Consider the following 20033-nt stretch of genomic DNA (forward strand, 5'->3'; position numbering starts at 1 on the left):
CTCAAATTCACGTCCATTGAGAAGGTGATGCTGTCTGACCATCTCATCCTCTGCCGTCCCCTTCTCCTTTTGCCTTCAGTCTTTCCCAGCCTCAGGGAAACTTTACTATGAGTTTCTTCAGGATTCCAGCCACAAAAAGTAGTTAGTGGGGAATATTCAGTAATATTCAAATCCCATCCCTTTTGGGCCACTATTTTCCAAAAGGTAAATAAGCACCGGCATACACTTTCATCACTGTCTGTGACATCTGTCCTGACTCACATTTGAATACCAACTGGCACCCTCTCAGCAGAGTGATTTTCTGGAAAGAAATTTCTCCAGGTATTAAAAAGATTGGCTGTACTTTTCCCCACAAGTTTCAGTTTCTTTCTATGCATTTAGAAACCAGGAACAATTTGTTGGATATAAAAGAAAAGCACTGCATTGAAGAAGGCATGTTATAAAAACACAAAAGATTAACTGAATCAAAATTCAAAGTTTGGTGTAGAAGTTTGGAAACAATGTGAGCACTCTGCTGAAAGTCAAAAGTTAGATTAGTGGGAGACCAGGACGGACTGACATTGTTGTGGGCAGCATTTCCTAAATAATCCTTGAGAGGGACTGCTAATCAAAGAGAGCCAGAAGTACCCAATCCTACCTTGGAAGCACTCTCCTCTCTCTCAAGGCAACGTCCTTCATAAGAGAATATCATTCTGTCATCTGGGGGTACAAAGCATTCCAGGAAATACTGGTACATGAAAGGGAAAAAGTACAAAGAGAAGATACTGCTGAACTGCACATCCCAGGAAGTCTGTCATGAACTGGTTGAGGCAACAGGTTGGGGAAATCTTCACTACATTTTTGGAGATGTGCTAAATGAGTATATTAAGCATTTAGAACAGGGCCTGGGCTCTCCCAGTGGCTCAGTGGTAAAGAATTCACCTGCAATGCAGGAGCCACAGGAGACACGGGTTCGATCCCTGGGTTGGAAAGATCTCTTGAAGGAGGAAATGGCAACTCACTACAGTATTCTTGCCTGGAGAATCCCATGGACAGAGGAGCCTGGTGGCCTACAGTCCAAAGGGTCGCAAAGAGTCGGACACTACTGAAGCGACTTAGCATGCACAGAACAGGGCCTACTGTATATCATGTGGAATAAAAATCTCTCAGTGTTGGACTGATATTCGCAAATTCCCCCAAAGCAGCAACTGAGTGAAGCTTGAACTGCCGCCCTTTAGATGAGGCATGTGCTCTCTGTTGGCCACAGTCCTTACCACTCCCTGTTGTCTCCCAGATACTGCAGCCAAGCACCAGCTGCTTTTGAACACTGCATGGCAGTGCTGTTGCTAAAGCAGAATAAAAGGAAAGGGATGAAGTTTTACCCATCTCCCATCTGCTGACCTCCTGAGAGGGCTTTGAGACCCTCTGGCTCACTCATTTTTGGTACCCATCTGAGTTTCTTGCCCTGCTGCTGCTAAGTCGCTTGTCGTGTCCAACTCTGTGCGACCCCATAGACGGCAGCCCACCAGGCTCCCCCATCCCTGGGATTCTCCAGGCAAGAACACTGGAGTGGGTTGCCATTTCCTTTTCCAATGCATGAAAGTGAAAAGTGAAAGTGAAGTTGCTCAGTCGTGTCTGACTCTTAGCGACCCCATGGACTGTAGCCCACCAGGCTCCTCCATCCATGGGATTTTCCAGGCAAGAGTACTGGAGTGGGTGCCATTGCCTTCTCTGGTTTCTTGCCCTAGCTAATGCTATTACCTGCATAAAGCTGCTACCTCTGCCAGGAACATGCTCTGCTCCTTGGCCCCCTTCTCCCATCTGCCCAATGAATTCACTTTGCAAGGCTTCTGCAGTCTTTTTGACCCAGTCAGTTGGAATCTTCTGCTTTATCATTGGCTTCCCTGGAGGCTCAGATGGTAAAGAATCTGCCTGCAGTGCGAGAGACATGGGTTCGATTCCTGGGTTGTGAAGATTCCTTGGAGAAGGAAATGGCAACCCACTCCAGTATTCTTGCCTGGAAGATCCCATGGACAGAGGAACTTGGTGGGCTATAGTACATAAGGTTGAAAAAAGGTGGACACAACTGAATGGTTAACATTTTCACTAAAATTTTAGAACTAGTTCTCTGGACTCTATTTTAGGCCAATAGCTGAATCATCTGATTTTTCCCCTCACAATTTTAAGGTCTTGTTTTGCTCACAACATCCAGCTATATGTTCTCAAACCTATTTGTATTGGAGCCCTAATCACCCCGTCCCACACACACACATGCACGCCTCACGATGGGCCTACAGTGTGTGTGTGTGTTTGTGTATGTGACTGTGTGTGTTTCTGTGTGGCAAGCGGGTAACTGCTGGCATCAAGGCCAGGAGGAAGAGGGGAGGTAAAAAGGGCAGGGGAGGCATTCCTGTGCTTCCTTATTTGGATCTCTCACTCCCACGAGACCTAGAAAGAAATGAAGTGGTAAAGGAGACCAGAAGAGATGAAGAAAACAAAGTTGCTTCATTTTCTTCTGGAACTCGCTTTCCAGGCTTCCACTCTCCAACCCAGTGAGGATGTCAGTTCTATGTGACAAGGCGGGATCAACAGTGAGGAGGAGGAGGGGGCAAGAGACAGGGCAAGAAACAACCCCACTTTTCCTCCTCATGACTTCATAACCCGCTCTCCATAGTCCCGCACATCAGAGATAAAGTATGCAGCTGCTGAAAGAACAGGAAAGAGACAAGATATTGGATAACGAAGGGCAGTCAGAGCTCAAGTCACCCTTGCCCGCCATCTCAAAAGTCTTTCAACCCCATTCACTCCTATGTCCCCTTCTCAGTCCCAACTGTCTCCATGGCAACATGAACACCTCATCCCATAATGCTCTCTGCTCCTTCTCCTCCATCCCTAAGTCTACTCTAAGGAGCCACACTGGGCGCTGGAAGAGCAGCTCCCACCTCGTCCACCTGGAGAGAACTGTGCCGACTTGTCCTGCCCACAGGAATCAAGCCCAGTGCATGGAACTGGGTTTATGAAACCCCTGAACTCAAGAATAGTTTTCCTTACAGGGGCATTGTTATAAATATATTCAGCAAAACTCCTGACACACAGAACTAGGAAAAATACAGCAAGTGTCTGCTAGCTTCTTTCTTTCAATGTCAGAGTTTCTGGATTCAAATTACACACTCAGTTGCATATTATTTGTTATGTACTTGTTTCTTGAGATAGGGCTTCGTAGGTGGCACTAGTGGGGAAAAAAACAACTGCCTGCCAATGCAGGAGACATAAGAGACCCAGGTTCGATCCCTGGGTTGGGAAGATCCCCTGGAGAAGGGAATGGCAACCTACTCTAGTATTCTTGCCTGGAGAATTCCATGGATAGAGGAGTCTGGTGGGCAACAGTCCATGGGGTCGGGAAGAGTCAGATACAACTGAATGACTAACGCTTTCGCTCTTTCATTTCTTGAGATAAAGTGATAAAGTTTGAATCTGTTTAATAAAATCAACTTAAAAAGTGATTTGAATCTAGTATGAAAAATATCTTTAAAAACAAGTATCTTGAAAAGAACTGGGGACAATCAATTCTATTATAATATGAAGACTTTTCTTCTCTAGTCCTTAATGAAGTAGAGATAAGAACTAAGGCCTTTTCCAACAGAGCCAAACATCTCTATAATATTTTAGAAGTCATGGATGGACATATTTCGGAAATGAGAAGATATTTGGGTTTAATGCAAAGACCAAGCCTGAAAAAACTTCTAAAGCTGGAAATAGGTTTTCCAAAGAGATGTCTGAAAACACATTGATAAGCGTCCCAAAAGCATGCAGAGCTTTGACTTGCCATTCTTTATCCTGCCTTATTTTATCTATTTTCTAGGCTCTTGACTTATTACATTAAAAGACAGGCTGTTTCAGATGACCTTGCAGGTACAGAATAAAAAGAGCAATTGACAAAGAAGGGGAAAAAAAATTGTACAGTGAAAAGATGTTGCTATTTATGAAAGGAAACATTGACTGTCTGGTACAGGACAGAACAAGCCTGTCTTCTGGTCCCAGCTCTGTGAGCCTCCCCTTCTATAACAGTAACACTAACAGTGGCTGACATCTTATGCCAGGCGTGTTCTATGTACCTTTCATGTGAGAACAGCCTTATGAGGGAAATACAATTATTATCCCCATTTTACAGATGTGGAAACTGACATTTAGAGAGGTTAATTATTTGCTCGAGGTCAGAGCTGATGGGGGAGGGGCAGGGAGGCAGACACATAGCAACAAATAGTCTGGCTCCACAGTACAAGCTCTTAGCCTCTCAAATTTTACTCGGTTCCACACCCTTTCACTCACTTCATCACCTTCCTTCTCTCCTGGAAATGCTCGAGTTTCTCCCACAGTGGCATTATGAGTTAAGAAGTCACTGATGTCTGGGTCTGGGGAAAACCGAGCCGCATCTCAGCCTTCTCAGACCTTCCCTGCAAATAAAGATAACAGGGATTGGCAGCGAGATGGGCGTAGGGCCCACAGCTTAGATCCCAAGCAGCTTTCCATTCCTGCAATCCCCCACCCAGCCCCCATCTTCTATCAGCACTAGTCACATGCCCAGCTTGAAAGGTTATCATCTTCCTGGAACTTTCCATCATCCCTCAATCCTAACACAATGGCTACAAACAAGGCAGCCTCTTGTCATTTATGGTTTGGACAGGAAGAAAAAAAAAACACTTCTAAGCATAATACAGTAGTGAATTACTTAAGAGTTCTATACGGAATATTATTAGCTCCTTCTGAACGTCTGTTCTGTAACAACGATGTGCTAAGTATATCAATATGAATAACTGATTAACCTTTCCCTTGTGGTAAATTCCCCTTCTGTGAAACTCTTTACTTCCATTTCCTAATAGATCAACTATTTCAGATTGAATATCTAAGAATTGCACTTCCCTGGTGGCTTCCAATGGCAGCCCACTCCAGTGTGCTTGCCTGGGAAATCCCATGGTCAGAGGAACCTGGTGGGCTATAGTCCATGAGATCACAAGAGTCAGACATGACTTAGTGACTAAACAACAACAAAAAATGTGAGAATCAGTAGAGACATTCAGAATTGGGCTTCTTTGTAGAGATGGGACCTCTGAGTCGTAAAATTGAAAACACCTGGGATACCTTGTTAGAAAGTCAGATGCAGAAGAAATGCGTGTGTGCTAAGTCACTTCAGTCGTGTCTGACTTTTTGTGACCTCATGGACTGTAGCCCATCAGGCTCCTCTGTCCGTGGGGTTCTCCAGGCAGGAATACTGGAGTGGGTGCCATGCCCTCCTCCAGGGGATCTTCCCAACCCAGGGATTGAACCCACATCTCTTACATCTTCTGCACTGGCAGGCAGGTTCTTTACCAACTGCGCCAGCTGGGAATCCCGCACAAGAAATATTACTACTTACTACACATATTAAGTGTCATGAAATTAATTCAACTGATGAGTACCTCATTGAAACTCTGACAGAACTACCAGAAAGTCTTTAGCAAGAAATATTAAAGTAACCATAGCAATGAAGTAATTGCACAATACTCTTTATTACAAACTTAAGAAATGCCAAAGAAGACACTTTATTTTGTGTATGCCTATTTTATTTCAGTGACTGTCTTTCCCTAGTTGGACTAATGATTTCAACTCCTCCAATTCTATGGGAGTCTTAAGTACGACAACTGTAAATTCTCTAATAATGGAGGTTTTTAGAAATATAACTTTAAATAGTTTATAATTAGGGATGATACATCTAGACAAATTGCTAATATAAAAGGTAGAATATTAAAGCCATGAGAAAGAAATGTGACTTGTGTGCTAAAAAAAAAAAAAAAAAAAGGAAAAAAAAGGCAGCAATAGATTCTTAGGGAAGAGACAAGAAAGGCTGCATAAACTTGGAAGAAAGAGGCCCTTGTGGGCAGGTGAGGAAGAGGAGACAATGGTGTCAGCAGTAGTCACAGCTTTGTCCTGTCATGAAGGGTGACTCATAAATTTAAGTGCTGACAGGGTCAGGCATGATCAGATACGATATATAACCATATATGAGTGAAGTGTGTCGGAAGAAGACAAAGCTGTCTCAGACGGTCTATGATTTGGTAGAAAGGGAGGTGAACGATGTTGCCTTCCTTTATTCTAAGGAAAACAAGTGTCACGCCATGATAAAAAGGCAGCTGGTGGCTGGCTGCATTATCTGGGAGGCAATAAGGAGTGCTAAGGACTGTGGCAAACATGCCTTGTATAACTGGGCAGCCACAAAGCACATGTGTTAACATCTAACTCCTTTGGGGGAACTTGGGAATGTGAAGCCAGTGTTGGCGAATGTTTTCCTTTCTTTTTTCCTTTAAGAGAAGCTGGAAACATGTATTTTCACATGATATGTCACTATGTTTAAATACATGCTACTACTAATATGATTTGAAAAATAATACTCTACCTTCCATCACTAAGGCTTGAGGATCAGATTTGAGGGTCATCTGATATATAGCTTCTGCTGAGGTTGCGAGCAGGATGGAATTTAGATAGCAAAGGCCTGGAATTTCAATCTCAGATGTACTACTTCAGGGCCTAGGAAAAGTGCTTAAACTTCCTAAAGGCAGTGCCATGCACCACAAAGATACTTAGAGGCGAAATAAGCAGCTAGTGTGAGTAGGTAGAAGAGTGTAGTCATTGAGAGAGAATGCAGGTTTCAGAACCAGTTCAGACTCTGCCTCACTACTCATCAGGGCAGTATTTCACCTCTCTGTGTCAGAGTGTCCTCGTCTTTAAAACGCTATTGACATCACAGAGTGTTTGCATGTGAGAGTTGGACCATAAAGAAAGCTGAGCGCCGAAGAATTGATGCTTTTGAACTGTGGTGTCGGAGAAGACTCCTGTGAGACCCGTGGATTGCAAGGAGACCCAACCAGTCCATTCTAAAGGAGATCAGCCCTGAATAATCATTGGAATGACTGATGCTGAAGCTGAAACTCCAATACTTTGGCTCCCTGATGCAAAGAACTGACTCCATGGAAAAGACCCTGAAGCTGGGAAAGATTGAAGGCAGGAGGAAAAGGGGACGATAGAGGATGAGATGGTTGGATGGCATCACCAATTCAATGGATATGACTTTGAGCAAGCTCCAGGAGTTGGTGATGGACAGGGAAGCCTGGCATGCTGCAGCCCATGGGGTTGCAAAGAGTCAGACACGACTGAACTGTGTCGGATCTTAGTTGCCCAATGTGGGCTCTATAATTATGGTGAGCAGAGTTCAGAGCACGTGGGCTTAGTTGCTCTGTGGCCATGTGGGATCCTGGTTCCCTGACCAGGGATGGAACCCTTGTCCCCTGCATGGGAAGGCAGATTTTTTTTTTCAATTGAAGGATAATCACTTTATAATATTGCTTTGGTTTCTGCCATACATCATCATGAATCAGCCATAGGTATACATATATCCCCTCCCTCTGGAATCTTCCTCCCACGTCCCACCCTTTCCCACCCTTCTAGGTTGTTACAGAGCCCTGGTCTGAGTTCCCTGAGTCATACAGGAAATTTCCATTAGCTTTCTATTTTATATATGGTAGTGTATATGCCAACAAAGGTCTGTCTAGTCAAGGCTATAGTTTTCCCAGTAGTCATGTATGGATGTAAGAGTTGGACTGTGAAGAAAGCTGAGTGCCGAAGAATTGATGCTTTTGAACTGTGTTGTTGGAGAAGACTCTTGAGAGTCCCTTGGACTACAAGGAGATCCAACCAGTCCATTCTGAAGGAGATCAGCCCTGGGATTTCTTTGGAAGGAATGATGCTAAAGCTGAAACTCCAATACTTTGGCCACCTCATGCGAAGAGTTGACTCACTGGAAAAGACTCTGATGCTGGGAGGGGTTGGGGGCAAGAGGAGAAGAGGACGACAGAGGATGAGATGGCTGGATGGCATCACCAACTCAATGGACATGAGTTTGAGTGAACTCTGGGAGACGGTGATGGACAGGGAGGCCTGGCGTGCTGCGATTCATGGGGTCGCAAGGAGTCAGACACGACTGAGCGACTGAACTGATTGATTCCATGCTACTCTCTCCATTCTTCTCACCCTCTCCTTCTTCCTCCTGCCCACGTCCATAAGTCAGTTTTCTATGTCTGCATTATCATTGCTGGGAAGGCAGATTCTTAACCACTGAACCATGAGGGAAGTCCCTTGACTTAATTTTTTAAATCCGTTTTTATTTCTAGATGATTGCAGATCCGTATGCAGTTGCTTGTAACACAGGGAGATCTCATGTGTCCGCTGCTCAGTTTCTCCCAGTGTAATTTCTGGAAACACTACAGTACAACATCACAACCAGGAAACTGACAGCTATGCAGTGAGGACACAAGACATTTTCATCACCACCAGGATTATCCAGGTTGCCCGTCTACAGCCACAGCCACTTCCCTTTTGCCCCGAGCACATCCTTAACCCCTGTAAACCACAAATCTGGTCTCTATTTCTATCATTTTGTTGTTTTAAAGAACATTATGTAAATAGTACCATACTGTATGTTACCATTTTTGATTGACCTTATTCACTCAGCACAATTCCCTGGAGATTCATTCAATTTGCTTCATTTATCAGTAGCTGGCTCCTTTTTATTGCTGAGTGTGTATATATATATATATATATATATATATATATATATATATATATATATATATATATATTCCATGGTATGGATATACCACATTTGTTTAACCATTCATCTGTTGAAGGGCATATGAACCAGGTTTGGCTGCTACAAATACAGCTACTACAAATATCTGAGTAAAGTTTTTTGTGAGAAGATACTTACTAATTTCTCTCGGATAAATGCCCATGTTTAAGTTTTTGAAGAAACTCATTTCCAGAGTAGCTACAACATTTTATATTTCTACAACAATGTGAATGATCTAGTTTTTCCCTATCCTCACCAGCATTTGGTGTTGTCACTATTTTATATTTTAGTCATTCTTGTAAGCGTGTAGAGCCATTTCGATCTTGTTTTAATTTGCAGTTTCCTAATGGCTAATGATGTTGAACATCTTTTCATGTGTTTATTTGCCATCTGTGTATCCTCTTCAGTGAAATGTCTATTTCATAATTGCCTTGTTTGTTTCTTTTTATTGTTGACTTTTACTAGTCCTTTGTTAGACACATGGTTTGCAAATATTTTTTCCCACCCTGTACCTTGCCTTTTCATCCTCATAAATTTTGCTTACATCCAGTTTATCAAATTTTCCTTTTTTGGTGTTGAGTCTAAAAACTTTTTACCTAGTTATACCTTAAAGATTTGTTTTTATATTTTTTTCCCAAGAGATTTTTAGCTTTGTGTTTTACATTTAAGACCATGATCCATTTTCAATTAATTTTTGTAGAAGATGTGAGGCAGGTTAAAGTTCATTTCTTTTTAACATATGGATGCCCAACTGCTCCAAGGCTATTTATTGAAAAGGATAACTTTCCTTCACTGCATTGCTTTTGCATCTTTGTCAAAAATCAGAATCCCTTCATGTTGTTTATAAGCCATACAGTCTCCAGTATTCTGCTAGACAAGCTCAAATGGACTAAGTCAGTAGTTAAGAATATCTCAACTTTATAAAATCATAGATCTGGAAGTCAGAAGACCCACTGCATTCCCTCTGGTGGTGCTAAGGGTCAGAATCGCTTTTCTCACTTTTTCCGGCTTCTAGAGGCTGTCTGTAAATCTAGTCTTGTGACCTTGCATCGTATCACCTTTTCCCCTGCTTCCATCCTTACATCTCTTTGCCTGGCCCTCCTATTTCATACTTGTAAGAACTCTTGTGAATACACTGGGTGCACCCAGATAATCCAGGAGAGTCTCTCCATCTAACAATCTGTAATTTACCTTTGTAAAATCCCGTGACCATGTAAAGTAACCAATTTAAGAGGCCCTTGGCATTATGACGTGGACATCTTAAGGGGACCATTATTCACTGTGTTGGTCACTCAGTCGTGTCTGATTCTGTGATCCCATGGCCTGTGGCCCACCGGGATCCTCTCTCCTTTGGGTTTTTCCAGACAAGAATACTGGAGAGGGTTGCCATTCCCTTTTCCAGGGGATCTTCCTGACCCAGGGATCCAACCTGGGTCTCCTGCATTGCAGGCAGATTCTTTGCCATCTGAGCCACCAGGGAAATCCCTGTCTTAAGAGGACCATTATTCAGCTTACCACACTTAGCTTCCTGTAACTGAGCATTTTTATCTTTTGCCAAATTTGCAAGTTTGCAGCCCTTAGTTCTTCCAGTACTTTTTCGGCCCTTCTCTCTTCATCTTCTCCTGGGACTCCAATGCCACAAACATTAGGTCTGTAGTCACAGTCCCACAGGTCCCCAGGGCTCTGTTTTTATGTTTTCTTTAGTCTATTTCTCTGTTTGCTAAGATTTGGGCAATTTGCATTGTTCTATTGTCCAGGGAACTCACTCTTTCCTCTGTCCCCTCCATTTTGCTGTTCATCCCATCCACTGAGATTTTTGTTTCAGTTCTATTCTTCCAGCCTAAAATATCCACCAAGCTCAAAACTATATGTCCTATTTATTTGCTGAAACTTCCTGTTCACTGTTCACAACTGCTCAGTGAAGCATGTGGATGGCGGCTGCTTTAAATCCTTTTTCAGATAATTCTACTGTCTATTTCATCTAGCTCAGTGTTGGCCTCTATTGAATGCCCTTTTCTCACTCAGTTTGGGATCTTCCTGGCTCTTGGAAGGACATGTGATTTTGTCATTGAAATCTGGACAGGTGGGATATTATGAGACTCTGGATCTTATTTAAACCTTGTGTTTTAGCTGCTTTCCTCTGACACCACTCTGGCAAAGGAAAAGGAAAGACCATGACATTACTGCCACATGAGAGAGAATCAGGTGCCCCACTAACCTCCACTGACATCTAAGAGAAGGGCTCCCTTCTGCCACTGGGCAGGGGGGTTCTGGCCCCAACCCATGTCTTCCTGGCTGGGAGGGGTAGTGTTACTGTTTCCTGTGTGGTCTCTACTGACACCACCCTGGTGGCTGGGAGGTGTGCAACTCGACTCCTCGTGTGGTTGCCACTTGCACAGGGGTGGAGGTGGCAGGTTTTGGTACCACCCAGCAGAAATCAAAGTCTTGGCTCCCTACTGCTCAGCTTTCTGTTAACACCACCCAGTGAGGGAGGGGGCTGGGGTGCCTCCTTGGAGCCTGGCAAGGGTGGATTCCAGCCTCCCAGTCAGCCTTTGCTCTCAGGGTGGGGCCATAGTTTTTTCTGTGATGTTTGGCTGGAGGACAGCAATTACTGAAAACTTTTCTGTCCCTTTTCTGGTCCTTCGGCTAAAGAGGACAGGCTTTCGTTGTTGTCACTGTCTGTTTTGTCTGCTCCTGTTAGTGTTTCCTGACTGCTGGCTTCTCTCTGAATTAGATTGTTGTTCGGTCACTCAGTCGTGTCCCACTGTTTGTGACCCCATGGACGGCAGCACGCCAGGCTTCCCTGTCCTTCCCTGTCTGCTGGAGTTTGCTCAAACTCATCTCCCTTGAGCTGATGATGCTGTCCCACCATCTCATTCTCTGTTGTCCTCTTCTCCTCATGTCCTCAATCTTTCCCAACATCTACATTTGATGTATGTTGCCAAATATATGAGGCAAAAAGAAAACCCATGTAGCAAATCGTCATCCTTGGGTCTTAAGGTCCATAGATGATCTGCCTTCTTTTCTGCACCTTTCAGTCTTATTATATCTGTTTTACAGAGTATCTCGGGGTTTCACTTGTACTAGTCAGAATAACAGGGAAAAGTATGGCTACCCCACCTTTCCAGGAGCATAAGTAGTCCTTCCTTTCATTTTGAGGTTAAAATTAGAAACCTCATCAAGCAAGGAAATTGCACTTAACTATGCTGAGGACACTACATCAAGTTAGAGCAAAAGAACGCATCAGATAAATTTCAAATACTTAGCAAATAATTTAAGGAAAACTTTTAAAATGTGCTATGGCATTTAACCCATAAGAAAACTAAGTTTACAAAGAATATCTTTTAACTGTGTTCTCAAAAAAATACCCATCAAGATTTTAGTTAACTTTTAATTTAAAGATAATTTTAGAAGAAGAAAGGGACTTTTCCTCGGTGGGCGTTGTTTAGCAATCAGTTACCTACAATACTGAGGTTTTTAGTAGGTTTTTCCCTCCCCACTTCAGTTCATCTCTGAAGGCATTTTTCTTTCCTCAGCTCTCTGTAAGAACTGGTAGCATGGATATCATGTGGGGTTGTATGTATATTTTTTGAAAGCTTTTCTCCCATGTGACATCTTTATAGAATTTAAGAGAACGAGATGCGTGCATGCTACAGGATGCCAGTCATTAATAAAGAGCAGACACATTTCCAATATTACATCTATTTTCCTTTAATCAGCCCTCTATTTTTAGATGGAACAGACAGACTGGCAAAAGCATGGCTAAAAGCAAGTAAAAGTCTGCTGAAAATACAGTGAGATGAGATCTGTTTTCAGCAGAATTTTTTTTTTTTTTTTTTGCAGATCAATGTGAAAGGTTACTCTTTAGGTTTAAAAAGTACCCAAATCAAATAAGATATAGTAAGTAGCAAGAAATGTGTAAATCAAAAGAACTCTCAAGTAGATAAAGGCACTTGCAAAGAGCCTAGGAGGAGCTCTGAGTTAGGAAGATTTGCCATTTACTCAGAACAGTTCTGCAAAAACCAGGGTTTGAATTTTATGTTCTACTTTTAATCAGAAGCAAATGGCGACTCCTCAGGGTAGACTCTAAATCCACCACATTACTTCTTCACGGAGCTGTTTTCTGTTCCTTGGGTGAACAGAAGGAAACTGCATGGTACAGTACTCAGTGAGATGTAAAATAAGGATTAACAAGCCATTCTGGAGAGTTAGCAAAAATTAAGCTTCATTGACCAGCTTGACTCACAGCCAATCTGGCAAAAAAAAAAAAAAAAGCACCCTAGAAAGCAAATGAACAGTGAAGTGACAAGCAGCACACAAAAAATGAAATAACCCACAGAAGCATTAAAACCATGAAAAGGTGTATTGTGTTCCGTGATCAGTCAAGTCCATTACTAGAATAACAAAAGGCTGACAAAGGTCTGTATAGTCAAAACTATGGTTTTTCTAGCAGTCATGTATGAATGTGAGAGTTGGACCATAAAGAAGGCTGAGCGCCAAAGAATTGATGCTTTTGAACTGTGATGTTGGAGAAGACTCTTGAGAGTCCCTTGGACTGCAAGGAGATCCAACCAGTCCATCCTAAAGGAAATCAATCCTGAATATTCATTGGAAGGACTGATGCTGAAACTGAAGCTCCAATACTCTGGCCACCTGATGTGAAGAGCTAACTCCTTGGAAAAGACCCTGATGCTGGGAAAGACTGAGGGCAAGAGGAGAAGAGGGCAACAGAGGATGAGATGGTTGGATGGTATCACCTACTCAACAGACATGAGTTGGAGCAAATACCGGAAGATACTAAAGGACAGGGAAGCCTGGATTGCTGAAGTTCATGGGGTCACAAAGAGTCAGACACAACTTAGAGACTGAACAACAATTCTGTACCCAATGTGCTTAGTTGCATTGAGTCTTTGCGATGCTATGGACTGTAGCCCGCCAGGCTCCTCTGTCCATGGAATTCTTCAGGCAGGAATACTGGAGTGGGTTGCCATGCCCTCCTTCAGGGGTCTTCCCAGCCCAGGGATTGAACCCGGTCTCCCGCACTGCAGGCAGATTCTTTACCAATTGAGCCACCAGGGGAACACCTGTACTCAATAAACTAGTCCAAAACAGCCCACTAGCCACTGTAAAATCTGCTTAGGAAATAAATAGTACATTCCCCTTCCTATCTCCAAAGAAGAGAGTTGACCAGCAGAGAGGAACACATAGGCTAGTGGAGAGACGTATTACCCCTTTATCTGGAAAGGACAAGTGATATGTCCTTCCAGAGTGGAGGTGAGCAGCATCAGAAGGAACCCTCGGCCAGGGAGCTGCCCTGTGGGAGGTCACTTGGATGGGCCAGGCAGCCAGCACTGCTGAAGACACAGAAGGTGGGCAATTCTGTCTGCTGCCCATCATGGTTTTAAGACTTCAGTTATAGGGAGGGGAGGCATTTTAATGCCATTGGGCTCTTCCCAAGATATGTCAAGGATCAGGAAAAAAACCAACACATTGATTTGATTTAAAACTTAAGGTTCTTTAGGACTACCCATTTACTCTAAGTTTAAGACATTTTTAATGTTGCCTAAGTACCTCAAGTTTTATCAAAAAGTAACTCTTTAATGTCTATTATCTTACGAGAGCTTCACATTTGGGTACACGTCTTTGACGATGTATTATTTGCATGCCAACTCCCTCCTAAAAGGATCTGAAGCTGTCTAAATGATCTATCAGTTTATGAAAAAAATGTACTAAACCCAAGTGCATGTATTGTAACAGAAGCTCACTAAAATCAAAACTAGATGTAAATCTTACATTTATGATCTTTAATCACCCAAAGTGCATTTCTCTCCAAAGGAAGAGACCAGAGTACTAAAATAAACATCCTATTATCGTTATTAGTCAGGGACTTTTCTTTTCTCCTTTCTGTTGGTGGTGCTAGTGATAAAAAAAAAAAACCCACCTGCCAAGGCAGGAGCTTCAGGAGATGCTGGTTTGATCCCTGGGTTGAGAAGATCCCCTGGAGGAGGAAATGGCAATCCACTCCAGTATTCTTGCCTGGAAAATCCCATGGACAGAGGATCCTGGTGGGCTACAGTACATGGGGTCACAAAGAGTCGGACATGACTTAGCGACTAAATCAAACCACCTGGAGGAGGACATGGCAACCCACTTCAGTATTCTTGCTGGGGAATCCCATGGACAGAGGAGCCTGGCAGGCTACAGTCCATAAAGCTGCAAAGAGTCGGACACAACTGAAGTGAAAAAATACACGCATGCATTTTTTTCTCCAATGCATATAACCCTGTGTTTATCTTTGCTATGGGTAAATAGCAAAATGATTATGATATCTTTAGATGTAATTAGAGTAAACTGGGTAAGGAGATCTTGAAAATAGTTGGAAAGGTGCTAAGCCTTTAAAAAGAAGCCAAATAAATCTGCCTTGCCAAACAAACATTTAAACCAAATTACAATGCACAGATCCAGGGGAAAAAAAAAAACTAGCTTAACATGCCAGTAGAAAGAAGTAGAGATGCTAAGTTCTAACAAGGGCAAGGGAAAGTTATTATCAAAAATGTCAAAATGAGAAGCTTTGGACAAAATGAATAGGTTCATTTACCATCCTTAGGGGGAAAAAGTTAAATCAGCAAAGAACAGTTTCCTTCTTGGCAATAAGAGCTGGTCTGTTTGTTTTTTAGCTTTCAGAGAAATCATAGTACAAAATTCTTACTGTTTCCTCTTGAAATTCAATTTGCTAAATTATTTTACAAGTGGAGATTTATCACAACTCTGTCAAGAACTGTGAAGGCTCTGAGATTATATCCAACTTGGAAGCTAACAAGTTGCCTGCCACATTTCATGGATGCTGTAAGAAGACAGAACTGTGAAGGCTCTGAGATTATATCCAACTTGGAAACTAACAAGTTGGCCTGCCACATTTCATGGATGCTGTAAGAAGACACAGGACTCCTGAGTCAGAGACAAAGGGTTGTATTACTTAGGGTCCGGCAAGCAAGCGGCATGGGTTTCCTGTTTAGTCACTTCTGCTTGGTGCTCAGGTCCCAGGGGTGCTGGGGGCTGGGGGCTCAGGTGGCTGCCGTGCCTGCAGTGAGCCTTTGCATCACACCTAAAGAACCCTGAGTTTGGGGAACATGAATTATTCATCACAAAGCCTTGCTCTGAATGGAGGCATTTTTATATTGGATAGTAAATAAACCTATCCTTTGCTCTGAATGTGGACAGGATCCCTGTCCTCTAACGCTGTTCACATCACAAACATCCTTGAAAAAATATTGCTTCTATTTGTAAGACATGCAGAAATGTGAGAGCTTTTCCAACACTCTCATTGAAAGCAAACAAACAAAAACAAACAACAAACCCTGTGAAGACTGACTGAAATTGCATTCTAGTTACAGATTAATTTGGGGAAGGACCACATCTTTCCTATACTGAGGTTCCCAAGCAATGAACACTGTAGGTCTTTCCATTTACTTAGCTCTTAACATGTGGTGTGGCGTGTTGCAGTCCATGGAGTCACAAAGAGAGACACAACCAAGCGACTGAACAAAAACAACATGTGTTTCAGATAAAGTTTTATACTTCACTTCATAAAGGTAAGATCGTTCTTGATTCCTTTGTAGCTTTCTATTGCTAACATTCAGTTCAGTTCAGTTCAGTCGCTCAGTCGTGTCCAACTCTTTGCAACCCCATGAGCTGTAGCACACCAGGCCTCCCTGTCCAACACCAACTCTTGGAGCCCACCCAAACTCCTGTCCATTGAGTCGGTGATGGTATCCAACCATCTCATCCTCTGTTGCCCTCTTTTCCTCTTGCCCTCAGTCTTTCCCAGCATCAGGGTCTTTTCCAAGGAGTTAGCTCTTCACATCAGGTGGCCAGAGTATTGGAGCTTCAGTTTCAGCATCAGTCCTTCCAATGAATATTCAGGATTGATTTCCTTTAGGATGGACTGGTTGGATCTCCTTGCAGTCCAAGGGACTCTCAAGAGCCTTCTCCAACACCACAGTTCAAAAGCATCAATTCTTTGGCGCTCAGCCTTCTTTATGGTCCAACTCTCACATCCATACATGATCACTGGAAAAACCATAGCCTTGACTAGATGGACCTGTGTCGGCAAAGTAATGTCTCTGCTTTTTAGTATGTTGTCTGGGTTGGTCATAACTTTCCTTCCAAGGAGTAAGCATCTTTTAATCTCATGGCTGCAATCACCATCTGCAGTGATTTTGGAGCCCCCCAAAATAAAGTCATACTGTTTCCACTGTTTCCCCATCTATTTGCCATGAAGTGATGGGACCAGATGCCATGATCTTTGTTTTCTGAATACTGAGTTTTAAGCCAACTTTTTCATTCTCCTCTTTCACTTTCATCAAGAGGCTCTTTAGTTCCTCTTCACTTTCTGCCATAAGCGTGATGTCATCTCCATATCTGATGTTGTTGATATTTCTCCTAACAATCTTGATTCCAGCTTGTGCTTCCTCCAGCCCAGTGTTTCTCATGATGTACTCTGCAGAGAAGTTAAATAAGCAGAGTGACAATATACAGCCTTGACGTACTCCTTTTCCTATTTGGAACCAGTCTGTTGTTCCATGTCCAGTTCTAACTGTTGCTTCCTGACCTGCATACAGGTTTTTCAAGAGTCAGGTCAGGTAGACTGGTATTCCCATCTCTTTCAGAATTTTCCACAGTTTATTGTGACCCACAGTCAAAGGCTTTGCTAACATACATGATATTTTTATATTATATAAAACAATTATGTAAATGATGATATATCCTATAACTTTCTGAACTTGTCCCCAGGTAAATTCTGGAACTCCGTCTTTGTTTTATCAATCAGTCAACAGCATTCTGCAAATATGCAGCAGGTACCGTAATACATGTCCTTGGGGCAGACTATAAACATGGCTAAGCATTTATGGAGCTCTTGCTGTGTGCTGGGTATATAGTAGTTTTTTAATTTCTCAAAACATTCTAAGAAAAATATTATTATTTAGATGAAGTCAATGAAACAGAATATGTCACTTGCCTGAGATCACACGTTGGTAAATAGATCTTAGGATCGAAATGATTTCCGATCAGTCCAGCTTTAAGATTTATGCAGGTGTGAAAATGTCAATTCCTGAGTAACAGTGATTTTCCTCTCTAGTTGGGAGTTTTCAGGATTGGTTGAAGTGTCACCCTGGACCTCAAGTCAGCATCACCTCTGGCTTTTTGATGAGTGCAGGCAAGTAATAGACCTGCTTAAGTCTCTGTTTTCAAACCACAGTGAAAATGCTGCTTGTTCTATCAATTTCACAGGCTTTGAAAGAAAAGGGAGAGGATAACAGCAAATTGGGTAAAACATCATAATATGTAGATGAAGTGCAAATTGTTCTAAAAATGCAGGTATTGATCCTTACTCTGATTTGGCAGTGTCTGTGACAGTCATCCTGTTTTTATCTTCAGTTCATTTAAGAATCAATTCAGCAAATGTTTGATTGGTTATTATGAACCAGTTTCACCACCACCAGATGACACCACCCTTATAGCAGAAAGTGAATAAGAACTAAAGAGCCTCTTGATGAAAGTGAAAGACAGTGAAAAAATTGGCTTAAAACTCAACATTCAGAAAACTAAGATCATGGCATCCGCTCCCATCACTTCATGGCAAACAGTTGGGGAAACAGTGGAAACAGTGAGAGACTTTATTTTCGTGGGTTCCCAAAATCACTGCAGATGGTGACTGCAGTCATGAAATTAAAAGACACTTACTCCTTGGAAGAAAAGCTATGACCAACCTAGACAGCATATTAAAAAGCAGAGACATTACCTTGCCAACAAAGTTCCATCTAGTCAAAGTTATGGTTTTATCAGCAGTCGTGTATAGATGTGAGAGTTGGACTATAAAGAAAGCTGAGAGCCGAAGAATTGATGCTTTTAAACTGTGGTATTGGAGGCGACTCTTGAGAGTCCCTTGGACTGCAAGGAGATCCAACCAGTCCATCCTAAAGGAGATCAGTCCTGAATATTCATTGGAAGGACTGATGCTAAAGCTGAAACTCCAATATTTTGGCCACCTGATACAAACAACTGACTCATTGGAAAAGACCCTGATGCTGGGAAAGATTGAAGGTCCGAGGAGAAGGGGATAACAGAAAACGAGACGGTTGGATGGTATCAACAACTCGATGGGGATGAGTTTGAGCAAGCTCCGGGAGTTGGCGATGGACAGGGAAGCTTGGCATGCTGCAGTCCATGGGGTCACAAAGACTTGGACATGACTGAGCAACTGAACTGAACCATATACCAGTTTCAGTGCTAATGCTCAGACACTTAGTCATATCCAACTCTTTGAGATTCCATGGACTATATAGCCTGCCACGCTCCTCTGTCCATAGTATTCTCCCAGCAAGAATACTGGAGTGAGTTGCCATTTTCTCCTCCAGGGGATATTCCCAACCCAGGGATCAAACCTGTGTCTCCTGCATTGGCAGGTGGATTCTTTACCGCTGAGCCATCAGGAAGCCCCAATCCTAGACACTGGGGAAATAAACATTAATATGTTGTGATGTCTACCTTTAAGGAACTCATAGTCCAAATGGAAAAGAGAGACCACTAACCAGGCGATCATGATTAAGTGTGAGCTGCTCTTGATAAGGGATACTCTAATGAAGCATTCAGTTCAGTTCAGTTGCTCAGTCATGTCTGACTCTTTGCGACCCCATGAATTGCAGCACGCCAGGCCTCCTTGTCCATCACCAACTCCCGGAGTTCACTCAGACTCACGTCCATTGAGTCAGTGATGCCATCCAGCCATCTCATCCTCGGGAATGCAAATAAAGGACCCCTAAACCAGAATCGACAGGGGTGGTTGGACAAGCAGGGCTAGGTGCTCAGAGAAAGGGGCAGTTGAAGCCAGAAGCAGGAGTTAAGTCAGTTAAGGGATTCAGGAAATACTTTATGCAACATTTAAGGAACTTTGAGTTGATGTAAAATTGGAACACAGAACACACAGGAAATTGTAACAAATGAGGCTAGACAGACAATCAGGGACCAGATCACTAAAGACTTTGTATCCATGCTAAGGAGTTAGTGCTCTTTGCTGGAGACCACTTTTAGAAAAACTAATGAAGAATTTTAAAGAATGGCAGGAATAACTCTGCACCTTAGGTAATTCTCCCAGCACCAGGGTAGAAAATAACAGTTCTGGCTAAGTATGGCTGAATGGAGACCAGTTAGGTAACCTTAAAAATCATGGGCTATACCTCATCCAGATGGTAAGACTCTTAAGAGAACGGCAGAGGGATTTGAAATTCAAAGGTAGATTCAGTATTTAACGGACACAGTGTATAAACCTTGGTGACCAGGCACTAAGAAGAGTGAAGGATACAGAGGCATCAGAGGGACTTCCTGTTTTATTTGC

Source organism: Capricornis sumatraensis, chromosome 11 (genome assembly GCF_032405125.1).
Source record: "Capricornis sumatraensis isolate serow.1 chromosome 11, serow.2, whole genome shotgun sequence".
NCBI lineage: Eukaryota > Metazoa > Chordata > Mammalia > Artiodactyla > Bovidae > Capricornis > Capricornis sumatraensis.